The following is an 11,864-nucleotide window of genomic DNA, read 5'->3' as shown; positions in this document are numbered from 1 at the left end:
TCCATGATTACATTGATGTCTTTTTTTTTGGCAGAAGAAGAGACGAAAATTCACATAAGCTAGTGTTGATGTTTGGACGCATAGAAAGGTAGATGCGTGAAGTGATGTGGATCAATTGCAACCAAGTATGCTTGAGCCTGACATAATCAATGATGAGTTTGAATTCCTTCAGTCTGTGAGAGATGTTATGAAGTGATCTGGGCATGTGGGTGATGGGTAACTGGTGAGCAAAAGAGGGTTCATTGAAGCACTTAAAACTGCACCAGAAGAGAATCTAACTGAAGAACTAGGAAAAGGATGACAAGAACCATCTAAAGACCTTGAACTTGACCAAAAGAAAAAATAATAATGGAAGCATCTTTTAATTATTTATTGTAATGTGATATGATTATTGATGGTTTTTGGGACTCTTTTATCAGATGGTTATAGGATTATAGCTCATCTCTTCATTTTGAATTTTTGCCAGTTATTAGTCAAAGGAACATTCCGACATTTGAGTTGTTCAGAATAACAAATATTATATATATATGTAATCAGTGAGAAATTTCTTCAGATCATAGACATGTTTGAATGTAAGATTACATTAATGTTGCTTTAGATCAAATCCAGTACAAGAATAACTTTAATTTACATGGGTGCGGTTAGGTGGGAGTACTTAAAAAATTTGAAAGGTCAACTGGTCTGTTACTGATTACTCTTTTAAAAAGCAATATGTCAGTGGATTTCAGTTCCTGCTGACAGAATTGATGATATTAGAAGAAGAGTACTAACGTTGTATAATGTACATTTGTAGTTATGGAATGGTTGGTGTGTTGTTGGTAACGCTCTGAAGCAATGACTAGGCTGTAGAAAGCCACGTTACGTACCAAAAGCCTTTATTAATTATTAACAAGTGCGGGGGGTTGGTTAGCGAAGATGTGGCCAGAAAAGCTTCATACGTAACGTAGGGATTGCAAAGGTACCTTATCCTCTGTGCAATCAAGGCGGTGCACTTAATACACCTAACTCTACACCTACCTCAATGGCCGTTGCAACTCTTTATCTCCCTTGCCTACTATTAAAATTGGTAATTGTAGAATATTCCTTTGCGCATTTTATTTCTTAGCTTAACACACTACCCTTTTTCTACCAACTTCCCTTTAGTTAATTTTTTTTTTTCTGGCCATAAAAACCCTAGAATATGAATTCTTTAATTTTGTCTCCTACGTACTACTAGGTAGTGCAGGATGGGCGGGCTTAATTCAAGTTCGGACCGATTCGACATTCAATTTTATACGAATTGGGCTTAGATTTTTGGTCCTTTTCGAGTGCAAGACTTAATTTTTTTTTATTTTTCGGCTTGAATCCAGACTTAGGTGATGTTTGATAAATTTAAAATTTCATATCTGAAAAGTTAAAAAGGTATTTTTTGTGTCTGAAATCTGAAAAGAAGCATACATGTTTTTTAATATTTTAGAGGCTCTAAATTCATAAGTTTATTTGTGTTGGATCAACGTTTTGCCATCTGAAATTTTCAATATCAAAATAATATTGAAACAATAGAAATAAAAAATAATGAATTAATAAATGAAATAATTAAAATTAAAAATGATTAATGACTATAAAAATATTAAATTAATTAATAATTTATAATTTATACAAATAAAAATTAAAATAATTTTTAATAATTAAAAATAACTAGTTAATAAAAATAATTAATAATTAGTAATGTTTAATAAAAAAATAATTATTAAATATTAATAATTAATAAAAATAAAAACAACTAATGTTTAATAAAAAATATTAAAATAACTAATAATTTATAATTAATAATATTATTATTACTACTCACCGAATTGTCATGGCGATGGCGGGAATATAGGAGAGCGACACAAACAGACAGAGAAAGTGCAGCAGCGGTGGTGGTGATGGAGCTTCGTTAGGTCGAAGTGAGGGTTTGGTTCAAGTTACATGAAGGACAAAAACATGTAATATTAAAATTTCTTTGAGGGCATTTATGTCTTTTATGCACCTCTCTATTACATCTGAGCGCATTTAAGTGCCAAGCTATGAACTTAAAATTTCATATCTGAAAATAGATTTTAGATCAATTTTCAATGCATTAAGTGTCAGGCTACGAACTTAAAATTGCCATCCCTACGCTGAATAGCTAAAGCATTTAGATAAACCTTTCTTGATTTAGATTATCTAAGGGTTAAGGCTTCATTTAATAACACTTTTCAGATTATCAAACGAAGCCTTAACCCTTACATAATCTAAATCAAGCAAGGTTTAGCTGAATGCTTTAACTATTTAGCGTAGGGATGGCAATTTTTCCCATCCCCGACTGGGACTTGATTTTCCCGACCCGATGGGTTGGGGATGGGGATTGTTTTGGTAAGGCAGGGATGGGGATGGGGATTAATAGGAATCCCCAATCAGGGTTGGGATCGGGGTTGGGGATGAGGATTGAGGTCCCCACCCCGCCCCGACCCTGATATATTATTTACATTATATATATTATTTATAATTTAAAATTTTTATTTATTTTAAGTAAATTTATTTTCAAACAAATACTATTATCTAAAAAAATTTCAAGGATTCAGGTCCCATGGGAAATCCATCCCCGTCAGGGATCGGGGATGGAAGATAAATTTTATCCCCAGTGGGAATCAAAAACAGAAATAAGAGTTAATTTCAGAATCGGAGGTGGGGACGGGGAATACATCCCCACCCCAAACACACCCGTTGTCATTCCTAATTCAGCGTGCTGTATGATTTCACACCAGTATTAAATATATGAAACCCATATTTCATATTTTTTTACATAGCCCATAAATTTAGAACCAATCATTAGTTCCACAACCTATTGAACAAGTAAAACATTCAACTAATCCAAATTTATCCAAACCTAATGGAATTATTGACCAACCCGAGCCTAATTCAAATCAAAGCCCAACCTAAATACTTTAAATTACAACGTAAGCTGAAGTCAGATGAAAAAGATCGAACTTGACTTTAGACTAGAACTAGGCCCATGCCTTAGGCTCAAATCATAGCTTTGGCTTGGATTGACCGTAAACCCAGGCCAACTTGCACAGGAAGTCACTTTCTTAATTTCTTGTCCACGTAAATGGAGGATTTAGAGGAGGACAAATGGTGACCTAATAATCAATTTGTTACAAGGAAGAATCCTTTCCTGTGTGAACTCCTTTCCTCCAAGGCCAGAAGACAAAATAACGGGCGCCACGTTGAAGCACATTTCTGGCCCAGAAGCGTTAAAATATATTCTTCTTTCAACCTAACTTTGGTATGCAAGTTTAATCTTCATTTGATAGAAAAGACTCAACTCAACTAGTTACATGAATGAATTCCACTCTTTTATGCAAGGATCTTCTGGAACATCTTATAGAAAAACGTGCATGACCATGATTTTGTGGCAAATATGAAAATATATATATATTCCCTCTTAAACTATCTTTAATTCTTATTTATTCTCTCACCCACTTTTTATGTACATCTATGAAAGTTTTAATTAAAATTTTCAAAATAATTTAAATATTATAATAAAATTATATACTAACTTTAAAATATTTATTCAAAATACAAAAATTAATTATAAAATATTTAATACTATTCATATTATTAATAATTCTATACTTTTACAAAATTCATCATGAAATTATGTAGTAACGATATAAATTATAATTTTATGAAATATTCAATTTAAACTTTATTCAAATAATAAAAATTTAACATTCAAAAATAAAACATTATTTAAATATTTCAATAACTAAATATCTTAAATAACAAAACACTAAAAATAACTAAATAATTATATAAAAATATTTAATATTACATAATAACATTAAAATAAACAAAATTCAAATACTGAAAAAATTTAAATATGTTATATATTATTTAAATATTTAAAAAACAAAATATTTAACATGACTAAATTTTAAATAGTTAAAATAAAGAAATTACATAATAAATTAAAAAAAAAATCTCATAACTAGAAAATTAATCATAATAGATTTTGTAATATTCATATTAATAATAATTTAGTACTTTACAAAATTAATGAGAAATTATGTAATAATAATACTAATTATAATTTTATGGATTATTAAATTCAATAAATAATTAATAATTTTACAATAAAAGTGTATATTCATTATATATTTATATATATACTAAAATTAATATTTATTTTATTTTCAGTAATTATTTATTTTATTTTCAGTAATTATTTATTGTATTTTTTGATAAATATGTTTTCATTAATTATTTATAAATCTATTTTTGTTTTGTTACTTAATAGTAAATTGCCAATAATTATTGAAGATTAAACAACTATTATTTAACTTTTGAAATTTAATTTATCATATTTTTGTTATAAATTTATTTTTAGAAATTATGTATTTTAATAATTTATTAATTAACATTTATTAGAGATTAAATTATTATTTGAGATTACACTATTTATCATGGTTTTAAAAATTGACCTAGGAACAAATTTGTTCTAGCTATCAGTTTTCGAGTCAGCGGTTCGACCATCAAGTCGAACAGTTTGGACGGTTTGCAACTTTACATTATTGGTTTGAAGGAAAAAGGTAGGAAAAGGAAAAGGAACAGTTTACCTTCTTACCAAACAGATTTTTAGTTGTAACGGATGTAAACATGAATTCCAATAAAGCATATGTTTTTTTTTCTTTTTTTTTTTATCAAAAGCCCACTTAAATGCAAATTTACTTCTTTTTTATTGATGTACTTTTACATCTTATTATCAATGTAAATATGCATTGGTCTGTCATTTTGTCAATGCATAAATGTAATGTTGCCAAATATAGGCAAAAGTGAACCAGAGTGCAAATTTACCCCGAACCGGGATTTACACTCCCATTTGCATCGTTTCCAAATGCAGCAATAGGATTTTACTTTACCTAAACTGTAAAATGTTTTCTTCTACATTTGATTGCTTTTACATTTAGAACCTTACAACTTATCCAGGTAAATGTTTCTTGGGTAACATTTACTTGAGTAAATTCACTTACTCATGTTCTTTAATTCTCAGGTTTTCTAAATAAGCAAAAAAATTATATTTTTACCCATAAAAAAGTTAATATTAAAATGGACAAAGTTATCCTCCCAAGTGGAAAAGTTATTTACCCACCTACAAGATAGGTAAGTTTTACTTGGAGAAGTAAAACTGCTTTTACCATAGGGCCCTTCATAATGCAAAAAGAATATGATAACCCCCTATTTAGTGGTAAACAAATGGGGCCTTACCTTAAAATATCTTAAAAATAGTTTGCAAATCCAAGACAATATGCACCTTATCCGACCTCATCCATTAGATATTATACCAGGATCAAACCGACCCATCCCACCATAACCAAACCATCGAAAGCTTTATTAGCAATTAATTTGGGCTTAAATTGAATTGGCCCAATTTAGGAACCAATCCTACCCTGAAGATGATTGACCTCAACATCGTTTAGCCCAACTTAGAAGAAAAAAAATAAAAAATAAAAAATAACCATCCAATTAACATGAGGTGATTTGCTTTGGTAAGGAAATATAGTTACTATGATCCCGCTAGATTTCAGATTAGTAGTAATTATGGATGCAACTTTGGCGGGTTGGGGACGGGGCCTTAGGCCCAACCCTAAATTTGATCCACAGATTGAGGCCCGGACAACCCAAGGGAAGGGCGAAGGGTAGGGCCGCGTGATCTTGGTAGTTCTTCTGTTGAAGCTTCTTCTGTCTATGTTGATAGATCTTCTGCTTCTTAGCTTGTGTACTTTTTTTCAGTTTTCTTTATCTATTCTCTTACAAGAAAAAATAGCATTCCTACAACAATAACTTTTTTTTTGCTGAATCATATAAAATAACTTAATTAGAGAAATATGAAAAACAGGTATCCAGTGTCTCATTTTATTAAAGATTTTTTTAAATGATCTCACCCAGCCACATCAATAAAGAGGTGAGAAGGTTAATAAAAAGAAGGTAACATTTATAACACATCCGTGTATCCTGTATCCTATGATGTTGGGTACGCCAACATTAAGGAGAGAGAGACAAAGAGGGGTAGGTTAGAGTTTCTATTTTTGGCTTTTTGTATGCTATCATAAGATCGTTATTTTGCATTCACTTGGCTATCACTGACACTTTTCGCATTCCTCTTCGACCAAACATCTCTCTTGAGAGACTCGTGAAGATCATCTATGTCGATGTTTAACGTCGATGCCATTTCTTGAGAAAACGGTGCAATATAGGCGCCGCATTAGAGAAAGTGATGCTTCAAATAACACACTTTTGTTTGGTACTATTTTTTCAGAAAAATGTTGCTTCAAATATTGTCTTGAAAATTGGGAAAGTGTGGTCTGGAGCAATACCATATTTAATGTTTTTTGAGAAAACTGTGTGTTGTTGCCAGTGGTGCAATCATATGGCACTATTTTAGACGTTGGATAATATAGATCAATGTTGAAAACGTTGCTGCCAGCATTAGTACCAAATAAAACCAGTGCTGTTTTCTCAAAAAACGTCTATGTGACAGTACTGATTCCAAACAAAAAATAGGTACTTATAACTCCACATGCCCAACACCATTTTTATGAGAAAACAATGTAATGTTCCCAGCACCGATGCCAAACACTTACTTTAATGTTGTAAGTCTGTTACATAATTTTTTTTTTTTCCTTTTCATGGGGCTACACAACTGGGGTAGCCTAGAGTTCTGATCACCTACCAACAAAAGACATTCTACACCCGTCCAACATGATTTGACGCTGCACATCTTATTCATGGCTCCCATTTTATGGTGAGTACAAATCTCATGGTGAGATGTGCGGTGTTAGATAATGTTGGGAAAGTGTTGAAATGTCTTTTGTTGGTAGGTGATCCCAACTCGGTAGCCCACCCCCCTCCCTCAACCCCCAACCCTAGTGGTAGTGGGATTTGATCCCAAGTCTTTATTTTGAAGAATTAAAAAAAAAAAAAACTTCGGAAAAGTACATTGCAACTCATTGCAGAATTCTGAAATTACAACCCCCCATAGTCTACTAGTAGCTCCCCCTATAAATTGCATCCTGCCCGTAGAGTTGGTATCAATCCACGGTCAGGATTCATCCCACCGATGGGACTAAGAATTCTGAGGTAGACTGAACAGTCATTCTCCCAAAAACCTATCTCAGGTCTCTATGCTATGATGTAGATGAGAATAGTAATGGTAAAAGTTTTTAAAGACCACATCTCTCACTTGGATTGGTTATCTTCACAAAGTTGCATATAAAAAAAAAAATATGAAAACAAAGGAGAGGAGTGTGACGTGGGTAGTATACAGATAGGATTTTGTCGGATCGGATCCATTCATATCCAAAATCGATCCAATTACTTAACGGATCCAGGTTTCATGATCCATTGTGTCTTGTATAGAACTAATAGATATCGGAATCCGTCGTCACTCATAAAACAAATTCAAATTCAGATCGTATCAAATTTGATGAATTTACAGCCCTAAGCCTATATTTGCATTTGATCTATTTGTTAATTGTAGGGGCGTTCAAAATTTGGTTTGGTTCAATTTGGAAGGATCTTATATATATATATATATATATATATATATATATATATATATAATAGGACTGCTCTCTCTATGTAGGAAATGGAATCTATTTGTGCAAGTAGATTCTCATGTGAGAGCAATTCTGTAATTAATTACAGTAATTAATAGAATCTACTGATTATTACAGTAATTTAATAAGTATATAATTAATAATTACTGTTATTATAAATATTTTTAATAACTAGATATTTACTTAAAATTATAAATACTACTAAATTACTAATTACTAATTATTACAGTAATTTAATAAATATATAATTAGTGATTATAATTAATAATTACTGTTATTATAAATATTGTTAATAAATAGATATTTACTTTAGTTTTACTTTAAATTAAAATTATAAATATTGTTAATAAATTTAGTAATTAATTTTATATTAAAAATAACTACAAATGTTATTAAAAGTATTGATTATTTAATAAAATATTATAATTATTGACTTTTACTGATAAATACTATTAATTTAATTTAATTTTGGTAATTATTAATTTAATGAATATTGTTAATAAATCATATTCATAAATTTAATATTTATTGTTATATTAAAAATACTAAACAATATTATTAAAACTATCATTAATGATTATTTAATTAAATGGTGTAATTACTTACTATTATTGATAAATGTTGTTAATAACATTCTAACAACCAACAGTTCGATCGATCGGTTCAAATGGATGGATCGTTCTGACAACAAAAATTACAAGCAAAAAAATTACAGAACCGTTCTAATCACCGGTTTTCGAGTCGACGGTGATCATCCGGTTCGAATGGACGACCCGTTTTGATAACAAAAATTATAGGCAAAAAATTGAGTTTGTGAGGTCCATTAAGTAGTATCATACGTGTTATGTCATTCGAGCGTGTGACTCATATAACCCTTTTGGGTCGATGGTTCGACCATTCGGTCCGAATAGACGGCTCGTTTTGACAACAAAAAATTATGGAACCGTTCTGGCCACCGATTTTCGGGTTGACAGTTCGATCGTCTGGTTTGAACGGATGACCCATTCTGACAACAAAAATTACAAGCAAAAAATTAAATATGTGAGGTCCATTAAGCAGTATCGTACGTGTTATGTCATTCGAGCGTGTGACTCATACAACCCGAAAATGAAATCATTATGGCCACCGGTTTTCGGGTTGATGGTTTGACCATCTGTTTTGAATGGACGGCTCGTTCTGACAACAAAAATTAAAAAAGGCCAAAAACCATTGATCATGTCAATGGGTTAATGGTTCGACCACTCGGGTCAATGGGTAGTTGATTGATTCAACGATTTTTTGCTAGGGACTGGGATTGGGGGTAAAACGAAATTGGTTGCCTAGACAATTCCCAATTAAAAAAAATAAAAAAACAGACGACCTGTTCTAAAAAAAAATACAAGCAAAAAATTGAATGTGTGAGATCCATTAAGCAGTACCATACATGTTATGTCATTCGAGCGTGTAAATGGAACTGTTCTAGCCACCAGTTTTCGGGTCGACGGTTCAACTGTTCGGTTCGAACATATGGTCTATTCTGACAACAAAAATTAAAAAAAAATGACAAAAAACCATTAAATGGGTCAACGGTTCGACCGCCTAGGTTAATGGGTTGTTGATCGATTCAACGATTTTTTTCCATGGACCGAGATTAGGATAAAATAGAAACGGTTGTTTGGATGGTTCCCAATTAAAAAAATACCAAAAACCATTGAATGAGTCAACAGGTCGACGGTTCGACCGCTTAAGTCAATGGGTCATTGACCGATTCAACGGTTTTTGACCAAGGATCGGGTCAGTAGATCAACAGGTCGACGGTTCCATTCGCAAGGCCCCTCCACTAGTCTTAGATTAAGCCAGTAAAGTATGGTTAAACTAAGCCATTTTAATATAAAAATCAAACCAAACCAAACTGTTCTATTATGGTTTGGTCTAGTTTTCGATATGGTTTGGATCATTCTATTGGGTTTAATCCAATTAGAAAGCCCAAATAACATGCATACCTACATAAATAACAAATATAATATAATTCAAATATCAAATTGAAAAGTTAACAAGAGCCACTTATTACTATTATATAAATTACATTCACGCTTCATTGAACATAGGCAACTCCTTGGACATCAAAATACAATTTAAAAACTAAAATAAGCAACAAAAATGTATGAAATATTAAATGAATATATAAACATTTGTATTATCTATATTATACATATAATTAAATATGTTATTATTAATTCATTTTATGATTTGATCAGGTTTCTAAAATTTAAAAGACCAGACCAAACCACAAAATTGCAATATGAGGAATTCTTGGACCAAATAAACCGTTTTAAGGCTTCAGTGCGGTTTGGCAGTCTAAACCATATAATGAACACCCAATTCCTAATTTATTGAAGGTTAAAGACCTAACCATGCCCTAAATTTTCACTATTTACTTAAACATACCTTGGGGTTTTTAAAATAGACTTAAATGTACCTTGTGGTGGGCTGACCCACTAGGATTTTAATATACACTCCATTAGTGAAACGTCACATGTAAATCCATACAAAATTTGAAAAATCCTGCTTTCCCTTCTATGTTCTTCATGAGATTGCTTTAAAATTTTAAAATTGTAGTTGCCTACAACCAAATAGTCACACCTGATTAGGCCTCTTACAAGTTAGACAATTAAACATGACTTTGTTTTATTATGTTTACTGACAAAACCTAGGTGCAGTCATCGTGATGATACAACGGTATAATACGCCCACAAGAATTATTCTCTTTTGGTAAACATACAAACCGATATACCCACCACTGAGAGTTTGTATAAATGAATAATAAAGTTTAATACAACAAAGCTGTGTTTGGGTGCAATGTAAATTAATTTGCACTGATGCGAGACCATGGCAGTGCAAATGATTTGAGTATAAATTCTGACCTATTTTAGTTTTAAGTTTTAGCTTATTTTGTTTTATTACAGTATAAATGAAGTAAATTAAGACATGAAGCAAGTAAATTCCAAAATAAAATTAAACAAGAATTTGCATTTTTTACATTTGCACTCCTATGGATTTGTACTAGTGCAAATAAATTTGCAATGCAACCAAACACATCCCAAGGTTCAACCGAACGGTTCAACACAAGTGAATCATGATATACCCACCCAAGATTTTAAAAGGCTAAAGGTGTAATTGAGGCATAATGACCCAAAAAGGTGAGGCATAAGCTTCATAGCTTAAAAAAATAGCATATGATATATCAAGTTAGAATGATAGAATGTACAAATATTCACAAAATAGCAGTTTTATAAGTAGTAAGTTCCAACATTTAATCGTTAAATAAAATAATAACTAATCAACTAATAATTATAAACATTTTACATTTCATGTTTCAAAATACAAACTTCTCAAATTATTCAAATGATTAATTTAGAAGAAAATAAACATATGAAGAATCTATGGTTTGTTTGTAATGTTTATTTCCTTGTTGGGTAGGGTTGAGTGTGCGAGGGAGAGCTTTGTATTCTTTGGGTTTGGGGCAAGGCAGGTTACGTTCTCCTCTGTATCTATTTTCTTGCCTTTTGAAAATGGTTAATAAAATTTTAGTGGCCATCCCTCCACGTGAAGTAAAGTTTGGGGCTAAAAGATGGTTTAGAATAATAAGAAAAAAAATATTAAGAGAAACTAATAGAACTTGATTGACCCTTTTAAAAGGCTTAAAACAATGTACCCATCACCATGGTAAACCACGAAACACAAATATTCATCACAATTAGCCAAATCTCATGATCTCTCTCTCTCCATATATTCTCTCTCATTTTCCTTTTTTATTTTTATTTTTCCATCCATCTACGAGGGTAAAAGTCCTTCAAACATTCGAAGGCATCAATTTCCGTCATTATCAAGCTTGAATAGCTTGATTAAAGACCCTTTTCTTCTCCAATTTAAATTGGAAGTAATTGGTGTCGTCTCCCATCATCTATTGACTGACGGCAGTGGCTTTGGGTTCCAGATCGAGTTAGGACTCCCAAGGATGCTCCCTTCATCACTAAATGCAAGTAAGTCCTGTCATTAGTTTTTTCTTATCTGAAATAATAGAGAAGGGTTATTAGGGCTTCACCCATGGCTCTGTGCCTCTCCCTTCACTAGTATAAACTAGTCCAAGAGAAATCAAGGGGAGGGAACTCCGGTAGACCTGTTTATGGGCCAGGTATCCCAACGGGCTAGCCCAACCCAGCCCGTTCTATTATATGATATTTTATAATATTTATATTATTA

This window comes from Nelumbo nucifera, chromosome 5 (genome assembly GCF_055504915.1).
Source record: "Nelumbo nucifera cultivar China Antique chromosome 5, China Antique-T2T, whole genome shotgun sequence".
Lineage (NCBI taxonomy): Eukaryota > Viridiplantae > Streptophyta > Magnoliopsida > Proteales > Nelumbonaceae > Nelumbo > Nelumbo nucifera.
The sequence above is the reverse complement of the archived record's forward strand: the minus strand, read 5'-3'. Positions refer to the sequence as shown.